This window comes from Ciconia boyciana, chromosome 1 (assembly GCF_034638445.1).
Source record: "Ciconia boyciana chromosome 1, ASM3463844v1, whole genome shotgun sequence".
Taxonomy (NCBI): Eukaryota; Metazoa; Chordata; class Aves; order Ciconiiformes; family Ciconiidae; genus Ciconia; species Ciconia boyciana.
In genome coordinates, this window is record NC_132934.1 from 45,860,143 (window position 1) to 45,872,020 (window position 11,878).

At 42.4% G+C, this 11,878-nt stretch overlaps 1 protein-coding gene across 5 annotated transcripts in view; it reads right to left on the reverse strand.

Annotated features, from left to right (window-relative positions):
- The window catches only part of PPFIA2 (PTPRF interacting protein alpha 2), a 357,296-nt gene extending 356,737 nt beyond the window's left edge, over positions 1 to 559 (reverse strand). For all 5 annotated transcript variants that reach the window (XR_012042987.1, XM_072864453.1, XM_072864432.1 and 2 more), the window contains exon 1: positions 297 to 559. The gene's annotated coding sequence lies outside the window, so the exon portion shown is untranslated. The remainder of the gene's footprint in view (positions 1 to 296) is intronic.
- Positions 560 to 11,878: the final 11,319 nt, after the last annotated feature.

Here is an 11,878-nt window from a genome sequence, read left to right on the forward strand (position 1 = left end):
GAGGAGTGATCAACACAGTACGTTAAAAAAAGGACTCATTCCAACTATTTGTGCTTTATGTCATCCCTCCGGCCTCGTATCTCCCTCAACCGCACCAAAAAAAAAGAAGTTGGCTCCACGTTTTTTATTCTGAAATTCCCCAACTCCCAACTCCCATTACAGAAATGCATTTAAATAATACCACACAAGTACTACAGCAAGAGGCAGACGGCAAGATTTTGCCTTTGCACCTCACCTCCCGGAGGGTATCGGGCCTAAGGAGGGAATGTCTAACTCAGAAATAGAAGGTTCAGTACCTAGTGGCTTTTATTTCGGCGTCTGCTATTTCACTTGATCAATAACAACCGCAGTCTCCACCGGCTTCGAGCGGGGACTCACACAGCCGAGCACTCCTGGACCATCTTCCTAGCAATGGTGACACAGGCGTTGCTCCGAGGAACCCCAAGCCCCCGCACCCGTCCTCCGGCAAGACTGGCTGCTTGGCACCTCAGCATTTTCTTCGGTCACTTCGTCAGCAGCCAAGAGGAGAAGCATCCATGGGAAAAATGGCATATTACAAATTTTGCTTTGGGAAGCAGAGCTCGGCTCAGACCATTGTCGGGAGCGGGGGGGGGGAGCGGCTCTTAAAGCTCCAGCAGCCCCTTTCGAGCAGCAGCATCTTTGCAGCTGGAGGCAAGCGATTACAGGGGGAGGGGCCAGGGCGAAAGCATCTTGCTTTTATTTCTCATCTTTTGTTAAACTTAACTGAGCGATATCCGGTTCTGCAATACCTCCCAGGCTAATTATGCCTCTGTGCGTGATCGAAGCCCACACGCACGCACGACTGCCTGCATGATCAAAAGCAAACGCGGTTTTCTGCTGTACGGCAAGGAATCCTCTGCCCACAGCTCATCGCTGCCTGGCAGGCACCGGATAGAGCCCGATCTCAGGGGTACAGAGCAGGAGCCGTGCCGACGGAGTGGCGGCAGCGGGAGCCGCGGCGGCTCAGCCGCGCGTCCCAGGCGGCTCCGCTCCGCGGGGCAGAACCCGCTACGCCCGGGGCACGGCGGGCAGCTCCCTCCGCGGGCCCGGGCCTGCCGTCCCCATCGGCTGCCGGGCGCCGTGCTGCCCTAGTCCTGGCTAACTACTCGGCGATGCCTGTGCTGCAAGCGGTACGAGAGCCCTGAACTGCTGTGTTCTCTCATTTAAAGAGTTCGGGCAAACGCCAGTAACATCTCATCTAATCGGATAGATAGCGTAATAAAACGTATCATCTGCTGTAATCCGACCGTGACAAAGCAGTGCTAAAATCTGCTATAATCTGAATAGTCCAGGCGTGTAATTAATACTACGCATTTGGAACGCCAGGCGTGGGCAAGCGCCCTCCCGCCGGGTCCGAAGCCTGGGCGGGCGGCACGGCCGGGGGCTGGCGGGCGGGCGGCAGCGGGCGAGGCAGAGGCGGGGGTGGAGGCGGAGGGAGCGGCTACGGGCGCTGCCGGGCTCGGCGCGCTCCGCGTCGGCGGGGACTTCCCCTGGAAGCCGCTGCAGTGGTTTCCACCAGTCCTTAAATAAATTCTGAAGTAATCACGTCTGCTCCCCCTGCCTCACGCACACGGCGCCCCAGATGCAGCTGCTACTGCTGCTTCGCGGCTCGCACGGCGCTAATTCCCTCACGCCCACTCCTTAAGGACAAAAAAAATAAAGAAGGGACACCAGGGCCTCATCCCAAGCGGACAGCGCCGCTTCCCTCCCTCTCCTCACCGCGACCGCTCCGCTCCGGCCGTTAGAAAGGGCGGGCGGGCGGGTGGGTGGGTGCGGGCCCGTCCGTTGGCGCCCTCCGCCCCCGGGTGACCCCGGCGCTCCCCCCCCGCCCGGCTCGGCGTGGGGACCCCGCTACCCCCCACCCCTCCCGTCCCATCGGCTGTGTGCGGGGGGAGCCCGGCGGGCGGCTCAAGCAAGCCCCGCCACGCCGGCAGCGCGGAGGGGGCTGGGGGAGCGGGGCATTGCGGACCCTCAGCCCCTAACGCCGCCTCCGCCTGGCCTGGCGGCGGGGGCCTGCTGCCCCCCGAGGTGCCCCGGCAGCCGCCCGTCCTGCGGCCTCCTCGCCCGTCGGTGCCGGCCCACGCGGCCCGCGGCGGGCGGGTAGAAAAGGGACGTGGAGACAGGACACTGGCGGGGGTTCTCGGAGGAACTGGGTGTCGTGGATAAATGAGTCCCAGCAAGTCGGGGTTTTCAGAGTGTTTGTTCATTGGTAATTAAGTTCATCCCAGTTGGAGGATGATGTGCGGGTATCAACTACGCAAACTTTGCTCTTGCAAGAAACATTTCAGTATTTGTTTATATTTCTTCCACATACCAAAAAATGTTTCGCCCATGCAGGACTGACTGTGTTGCTTCAGAAGCCCGAAGTCCCTTCATCCGCTTTAGAAAGGTGCTGGAGAGGCGGGGAAGCCATGGCCAGCAGCGGGTCCAGGCTCAGTGATGCTTGCTGCTGTGGTGGCTTCACGGTAGGTTTGGCCCATTATTTTGCTCGTTCCTGACACTGTATTGTGGAAAATGTAAATGCACAGAGGCTGCATGTGGACAGTAGAAGGCAAATAGCTGAGAAGAGTTGCCAACACGGACATTTTAAAAACAAGTGCAAAGAAAGTACTGGTGCCATGCCAGAGTTTGTTGCCAGAGTTTGGCCTTTCAGCATGGGTTAAAAGAGCCAAAATAAAATAACTCTTCACCTCCAACCGTGCCACTATTCCAAGTGGCTCTTTGTCACTTTTCTTGGCCATCCCAGATCCTTATCCTGACTTAGTTTATCTTCAGCGTACAAACCATTAGAGCAGTTGCGTGACAATCACACTGTAGCTGAGGGCAAGATCCATCATCCATCAGAGGCTTAAACACATGGCTATCACAACAAATCTGAGCTTTGAGTTAGGTGAGTGAGGAAAAACTGAGCAGCTCAGAAAGCACTCATGAGAGCAAGCATGTTCCGCAAGCAGCCACATAGGCTGGCTAGTATGAACTTCTTCAAAGAAGGGCATATCTGATGGGGTTTTTTCCATTATTTGTATGTGGTTTTTCTTCCTTTCTTTGGAGTTAAAGCACATTACTCTCTGAACAATAAGGTATGTAGGTAAGATCAGGATTTGCAGCTTCAAACTCTCTAGAACTCAGCACTGTATTTTTTTTTTTATAACAGCATGGAAGTATCACTCTTTTCTAAGTATTGATAAGGATGAGTGTCATTGATGACGTCCTTCCTTCTTCCCCTCTTTCAAACAGCGACTTACTGACTAAAGCATTTGCCAGGCATGTGGGAGATCTGAGCTCACTGTCCATGTTCACCCAAGGTGGCTGTTTTCAGCACTTACCTTGGAAAAGATTCCACTCTGTGTTCCGTGGACTGGAGGAGTCAAATTATTTGCAAAGCTCTATAGCAGACAGGCCTCCTTCATAGTCATTTGATATATAAACATTTGTGGAATACTTTGGGAAGTCTGTTGGCCCCTCAGCTCCTCATGCCCATCCTCTCTACTGCCTTTCAATAATTAAAGCAAAAACCCAGCACAGAAAGACTATTATTGCTACTCATAGTATTGTCCTAGTTGACCTGCTGCCCTTAGCTTCTCTGTTGCCAGATTCATAGATAAGTAAGTGTCTGAAGTACCGTGTTTCACAGTGCTGAGGTTACTGCATAGTGCAGAAGCTGCCAATTAGTACCTGTCCTTTGTGGTACCAATTTAAACAGGAGCCTCCTCCTATTCAAGCATGTTGGCTTTTGAGGTCAATGAGATGGAAGAAGAAGGAAAAACTCTAAAGAATGGAAAATGAAGAACTATGGAAGAACCACAAAAACGGATGGAGCAAGTCCTTTGGGCTTTGTCATAATAAGGGAATGTTCCCTACAGTGGAGGGCATCTTTTGGTAAAACTTAACTGCATGGATAATTTTGATCAAGAGCATAAGAACATAATGATATATCTTATGGAAACTTTACTAGTGAAAGGTACTGTAATTAAATAATTACATAATTAAATGCACAATTTAATTATAAGCTTAAGCTTCCCTTGAATGGAATTTGACCATCAGACCTCCAGAACATAGTTTTGCTTATCTAAGCTTCAAGTGTGCCAACCAAATCTATTAATTACCCCAAAAGTATGAAATGCCCAGTCTCTCTATCAACTGGCTCTGTTTCATCTGGTATTTCAGCACATGGAACTTACAGGAGATAAATTAAGTGGATAAAGACAGGTAGGAAGAGTCCAGTGAGGCTGTACTCTTTATTACCATAGGAAGTCCTCCTTACCATTTGCCAGGTTACTTTGAAAAAGAAAATATAATCTTTTGTCAGAAAGAATACCTTAAAGACATATCTGAAAGCTGGCTTCCTCCACTGTGTAAGTCTCGCCATGGATCTTTCTCACATGCTGTCTCCAACAAAGATAAAGTGGAGACTTATGAAATCTTTTGCTATGAGCAGGGTAAAAGAGGGAACTGACCACTGTACTCTCAAGGAATAACTGATCATACAGGGAGGTGAAGAACCAACTTGGAAAAGATTTTCTTTTACTTTCAAGACATAGAGTGCAAACTGAGGAGCAGGTAATAGTTGCAAAGATATGTGATGTAGTCAAAGCAGTAAGAAGGGAAAGTGATTCCTGTAGCCCTGTTTAGAATAATATTGATGATGCAGCACTTCATTTGTTAAAGCCTGCTAACGGCTACTACAGCATGATGAAGGCCTGCATAAGATTTTTAGATGAAGATGGAGAAAGGAGAACCTGTCTTAGAAATGTTACCTAGGAAGAAAAAAAAAAGCAATATTTAGAGCTAGTCTTCACTTGATAAAGAAGCCATTAGAGACTGAGAAAGGAGTGCAAAAGTAAAGTTCAGTGGATCTTGGCTGAGGCTGGAAAAAAGAAATGTAATATTGTGTGAATAAATTACATTCCAATGTAATTGGAGTTATAATCCAATTGTACTTTACAATTACATTCGTGCTTATTTCCCAAAGGTTCTCTGCATATTATTATAGCTTTAAGGGTTTCTCTGTAGTTCCTCACTTCAAATTTCTCACCTATTTCAGCTGTGGGTTTTACCTTCCATAAGTTGGTTGCTGTGTTTCACTAGAAGACTGTCATAAACCTGGTTTTCTCACACAAAAAAACATTCCACGTGTGGCCTCAAAAATCATCATGGTAACCTCAAAAATCTCTCATTGAAGACATTTGATAGGGGAGAGAAAGTTTGGAACAGGGACATACCCTTCGCTTAGATGTGAATTGTTCAAAGCCAACTAAAGACCAATAAAATACAAGCCTGAGAGTTTGATAGCATAGTTAGCACCTTTCAGTAGCGCTGAAAGTCCTCAGCTGGGAAAGGACACGTTTTATCTCTGTCTCAGTTAGTCTGATCTGCAGAGCAGGCTCTAGTTCCTGGCTATGGAATGGTTGATTGGACCAGAATCTTCTGATCTTACTACACTCCTTCAGGATGCTTTTTCTGGTGACGTGATTTAAGGGCTGCTAAAGACCTGCTTGAAAGACCAGTTTTAAAGACCTGCTTTTAAAGACCAGTTACTCACGTTCTGTTGTATATGAGACCTGAAAACTGAAAGGGAACTTTTTTTTTTGTGATCTGAGATTTGGAACATTGTCTAAGAGCAGTCATTCTGCTCTTTTTCCATTGTGTCTAATGTTACTCAGCTGAAGTGTTGCTTGCAACTGAAGTGGCATAAGTTGTGAGTAAACATTTTAATTGTCTGCTATTGAAATACTTAAGGTGTAATAGAAAATTTCACTCTACCATGGTTACCATAAAAAATGAAAAATGGCATTCAGCTGTATGGAGAGTAGCTAGCTGTGCTATCGGATTCTCAGACTACAATTTAATTATTTTTTAATTAATATATAGGTGCAAGCAACAAACTGCATGAAGGCAAGGAAAAAATTCTCCCATTTCTGGCATAATTTTTCCTTTTGTCTAGTTTCAATTTTTTTACAAATTGCTCTGAATTGGTCTTTGCCAATGGCATGGAATAGATCTGAGTGGATACCAGTGATGCTTTTAAAAGACACTGAAATCCAGGCAAATGAGAGAGAAATTCGTGTCGTTGCTCAGCTAAGGAACTTCCTTTTCATACATGGAAATGTAAAAATATGCAGACTCTCAAAATAGCAACTGTGATCAAGAAATAACGTATCATGATTGTAAAAAAACTTTAAACATTTTAACATTTGTGGTCATAATGCATTTGTTAAAGGTCATTCAATTAATATTCCACTTCATCACATAGTGTCAGTTAAAGAAGGAGGAACTAATTCCAAAGCCAAGTGTGAGGATCACAAAGTAGATGTTGACCAGAGGAATCAGCAAAGAATAACCTGAGCTATAACTGATGCTGATGAAAGATCTTATCGTTAAGAAACAATCCAATATATACCACCATTGGCAATAAAACAGCCATCATAGTCAAGATCACGACAAACTAACTAACACCATCAGTCTACCTTTCCACCCCAGGATTCTTGCTCCATCACAAACCTGAAAAAGGTAAGGTGGTAAAGACCAATGACCTCTCCATCTGAAAATGGCAAGACATTGAGGCATCTCACAGGTGTTTCAGGTCATGCCTCCTCCACACACAAATAAATCAAACCTGTTTACAAACCTGTTTACACTAAACCCATGCAAAGCAGTATTCAAATTAAAATTTCTATCACTAGGTTGCCAGTAAACTCTCAGTGTAATGTCACTGAGGTAGCTTCAGCTACTTAGACTTCCATAATTAGACTTCCATAATCTCTCAGCTTTGCTACAAAGGTGCTATTCATCTGGATAAAAATCCTTCTATGATCAGGAAACTGCAAGTACTGCTCTGTGGTGCAATATGGCTCCTCAGCTAGACAGGTTACTCAGAGAAAGCCAAAATACACACTCCACTCCTCATTCTAGATTTTAAGCACAGCGATATGAAATTTTAAAACAAGTTCTGATTCTCAATACTTTCAAATATTCCATGGGCTTTTTGGATGTCTGTATTTTAGATTAATTAAAGTTTGGGGTTTGACAGTTATGTTCTTTTATTATAACGCAATGTTTCATTATTGGGAAAGATCTCATCTGCTCAGCAAAAATAATAAAATGAAGGACCCTCATAGGATTTTCTTAGCTGCTGGGCTCAATGTAGCAGTGTATAAACATGCCAAAACAAAGACACAAGAAAACATGCTGAAGTAAGACACTTCATTGTACACCTTCTGCCTGTGAAAAGATAAAGAAAAAAAATGCACAAGAAATGCTCATTAAAACAGATGTTAGTGAAAATGCTTTGTGAATTACTTCAAAAGTATATGAATATTATGCTAGAGGATGGGATGTAAGGAACCATACAGGTTAAATGCCTTACCTGGAATGTTAAACAGATTTTCACAAAAAATGATCTGTTTATCTTTACTTTAAAAATGTTTCCCTACCTTTCAACCATTCACTTTCGTGTGTAGCCACAGCATGTCCACTTCTACTTTGGTGCAGTTAAAAGAATGGTAACTTCTGGTGCTAGGAAGGAACTTCATAAGATAATTGGTTGCCAACAGAATAAAGCCTTGCTTTGTCAATAGACAAAGTCAATAGTTTAGGAGATTCCAGCACTGCATTCCTATATCTGCTGTTGTTCATTCCTACTGTGTGTAAAAAGTTTCAAAGAATGCTGAGTTGTTTATGGGGCTGTGTTATGGCTGGGGAATCTCCATCACAGACGTGCAAAATAACATTTTAATTTTTTAAAAAAATAAATAATTCATATGCTTACAGTAAAAAAATTAGCAATACAATTTTAAATTTTTCTCTACTAAGGTATTTTTTTAGCTTTACCATATACATGTACTCGCTCTTTCTTACTGTTGTAAGGTTTGGGTTGGGGTTTTTTTCCTTCTTTTTTTGTGCAAATTGTTGGTTAAAGAAATTACATTAAAGCAAAAGAAAGTACTTTGATTGCTTTCTGGACAATGTAGATTCATTTTGTTTAGTACATGGATCCAATTATGAAATCAGGCCTTTAAAAAACAAAAAAAGAGAGAAGAAAAAGAAACTGTATTCTTTATTCACTGTGGTGTCTAACAGTCCCGTTAACAGCCAGGTACTTTAGAGACGTTTCCAGTTTTGTTTCCAGAAAAAGGAGACTGACTGCAGGAGTTCCATCTGTACAAAGTATTTTCTTAATTGATGTAAAACTGAGAAAGAGAAGCCAGTATATGAACCATACATCTTTATGGCACAAGCTTAGGTTCACAGTCATCAATAAGAGAAAAACAGTGGAATGTGCGGGACTACACAAAGGCAAAACTACTGCCTTGTTTTGGAAGGTCATGTACTCACATGCATTTTCATACACGAACCATTTTATTGTGTACCTGTTGAGTTTGCTGCCCACAAAATATACCTGACAAAGACTCTCAAATAGTAATAAAACAAATGACAGAAAGGAACAAAAAAAGAGAAAAAGAGAGAGAGAAATTAAAGTGGCTTGTGTGCTACTGTTCTTGCAAGCAGAAAAGTGTATTTCACAATGTGGCCCAAACAGCATTAACTACATTGCGACAGGGTTGGTAGTTTTCAGCCTCTCCCCTTGTCAGACTGCACACCAACACAGGGCTCTTCGGTTTGCTCTTTTCCGTCCTTCTCTGTACACTTATACAGTAACATGACTAATCAGCCGTCCATGAACAGAGAACTATGAGTGCTTGTTGTATCATTAAACATGAAGCAGTACAAATTCAAATTTACATAAAACTCAGTAATGTTGAGCCTACTCTTTATTTTGCTGTCTATATGTTAGATTGTTATGGATTATGTTGGACAAAAGGTAAGCTATTCTAGAGCACACTTGGCATATTATTGTCAATTATGTTACTTTTGCTTATAATTTTTAGTGCTATTTAATGCCCATTGTATTGAATGAAAAATATAAAAATGTTAATTCTACTTTTTTCAATTATCTGAATAAAAATTCACAGTAGAAAATAGTAATGGACTAGAAATTCAATAGTAGGGAGAAATACATGTATTTGCAATATTTGTAAGTTTTACCCTTTAAGTAAGTGAGTCATATTTTCTGCTAATTATGTGCATTGCTGCTAGCAATTTATTTTGTTACTTTCAAACTATTTTCAGTCATGGCAAAGATTTCTTAACATCTGTATGCATGACAAGCTTCACACTTCTCCTACCATTAGTTAACAGAAGAAGGAAAGGAAAGGCAAGCAGGAGAGCAGAGATGAACAAAAAGTCATTGTTTGCAGAACTCAAGATCCCAGCTGAAGGAGACTTGTCACATTTTATGCACAGACATATACTTGCGTACACACCTACCAACAGATCCCCAAGAGAATTTAAAAAAAAAATCATACCTACAAAATCTCAGTGCAGTAAGAATTCTCCATAAAATTACCAGATAAATTTATCAAAACCCCAAATATTATTTAAGTGTTTTTTCAATATTAATCACATGAAAATGAGCAAATCTTACTATAAAATGTGACCAATAGAAGTTCCATTTTAGAATGAAATTATTACATACCCTAAGAAATTATCTTTTGTTCACATTGTACTTCTCCATGTCTCCTTTATATCCTGGGAGTATTTTTGTTCCTACTTTTTTAGCATTTTTTTCCTTTTGGTAAGAATAATTTTCCAGTTTATTACTGGAAAGCTGAAGATGACCATTAACAGCTATTATTGATTATTAATATTTTTTAAAGCAGCTATTATTGATTATTAATATTTTTTTTAAAAAGCAACTCTACCTTTTGCTTCCAGGTAGTCCATTTCTAACTATCTTCGTTTGTTGAGATAAAAGCAAATCAAATCTAATACACGTAGATAACTATTAGAAAAGATAAAAATCTTTCAAATGATAGGAAAAAGACTATCTGAAATTTGCAAAGTGGAAAAATATGCAGTTTAAAGTAAAAAATAAACTCTGCACAAATAGGAATTGTTTCAAACACCAGAAAGGAAAGTAAGAGAGAGATGTAGTTAACCATTGAGAACATCTTACCTAGATTTCTCATAAAGAAAAAACAACTGTTATCACTCATAGGCTGATTAATAAAATTAGTCAGTTATTTTCCAGTTAAATTGCAGCTGTGTTAAAAAGATGACTGTCATAATACTCATTTTGATAGAGAGAGAGAGAGAAGAGTAAAGACTATGACTACAACTAGTGTCAGAGTTCAGTGGTCAAAGCGCTGACAAAGTACGGGATGCTCTTGTCCCATCCCCTGATTTAATAAATATTTATTGACAGGCCTCACCTCAGGATGCTGTATGGCCCCCTTCTTAGAATACTAGACTAAATTCTGTTTTCCTTCAAAGCATCTCCTACTGTTTGGCATAGACAAACTCATTTCTTGTGTGAATCTCTTCAGAAGCAATAGGATACCTCATCGCCTAACAGTTAACTCAGAGCTAAAGAGTATGGTGGGGCCAATTAGGCCTTACAAAGCTGAGAACTTCCCTGCTATGGATCTTCAATGCTACAGATGAATATGGGGGAAAAAAAACCCACATTCAAGTTTACTCTTGCCAGGAAAAAGATTAAAGAAAACTCTGAATTTGGCATATAAAATATTTTACTGATAAAGGAAAACCTAACATGTGGAACACAAAAAACAGTAGAGTTGTAATGCTAAGGATAGTAAATCATATACTTAAATATGGAGAAAGTTTCTGCAGATCATGAACTTAAAAATATGTTGAGCGTTTTGCCAAACAGTTTCCAGGTAGTGAAAGCTCCCCAACAACTCTCTTCCCCCTGCATTTGTTATTTAAGGTCTAACTAATAAACATCTGAACAACAACAAAAAAATTACTTTCCTTAAAAATCAGACCTATTGAGTTTAACTAAATAAAGTAAGAATGTTTTGTAGACTTGCTACTTTTCTTGAGATAGTTTTTAATACAGAACGACAACAAAACAAAGAGACTACATTGTGTGCTAGATGTTGGTGTAAAGAACTGGGATGAAATTCTGGCTCTACGTAGGCATGGGATTTAGCCTCAATGGACTTTGGATTTCACAGTGGTTAGATGTTCAAATGAATCATTTGTTATGTCCATTTATTTTTTTCAATCACAATTACAAAACCAATTGGTATTCTCTTTTCTTCTTGTGTTTGAACAACTTGGTATGTTGACTCCCATATTGATTTCTGACTGTAGAAAATGATGATAGTTTTCTGAGTCTTTATGGAATTTTAACAGGTGGTGAATCTAAGTAGAAAGTTACCAGCATTTGTTAATAGCTGCTGTCAGGGCCCTTAGGCCCCCAATATATTACAAGATATTTGCAATCTTCTGTAGCCCAGTGCAAGCAGTGGAATCTTATTATTTCATAAACTCACCAGACAACAATACTATCAACTCCACCCTTTGTGAAATACACTGAAGATTTCTCTCTGTGGATTAAAGAATATCAGTTATAGATTTTCTTTTCTTAAAGGTTAACATGGCACTGTTTGTAGATATTTCTCTCTCCCTTGAAAGCTCAATAAACCAGGGCCTCAGGCGTGCCACCAGCCCTGACTGTCCCTGACCCCTCCCCAGGCTCCCCCCACCCTGCCCACCCCCCAGTGCCCCATGGCAGCCCCCAGGCCGCCAGCCCCTGCCCCAGCGACATGGCAGCAGGGCCGGTCTCCAGCTCCCCACAGCCCTGCCCTGCCAGGCCATGGGCCCTGCCATGCTGGGCCCATCCTCAGGCCCACATCCCAGCCTGGCCTCAGCCCCAGGGAGATGCCCGATGCCCGGGGCCGGGGCTGCCCCGGTGCCCCTCGGCTGCCCTGCTGCTGGCTGGGGCTGGGACGGGGCCTGGCACCAGGCCCTGCCACCCCAGGGAGTCCCT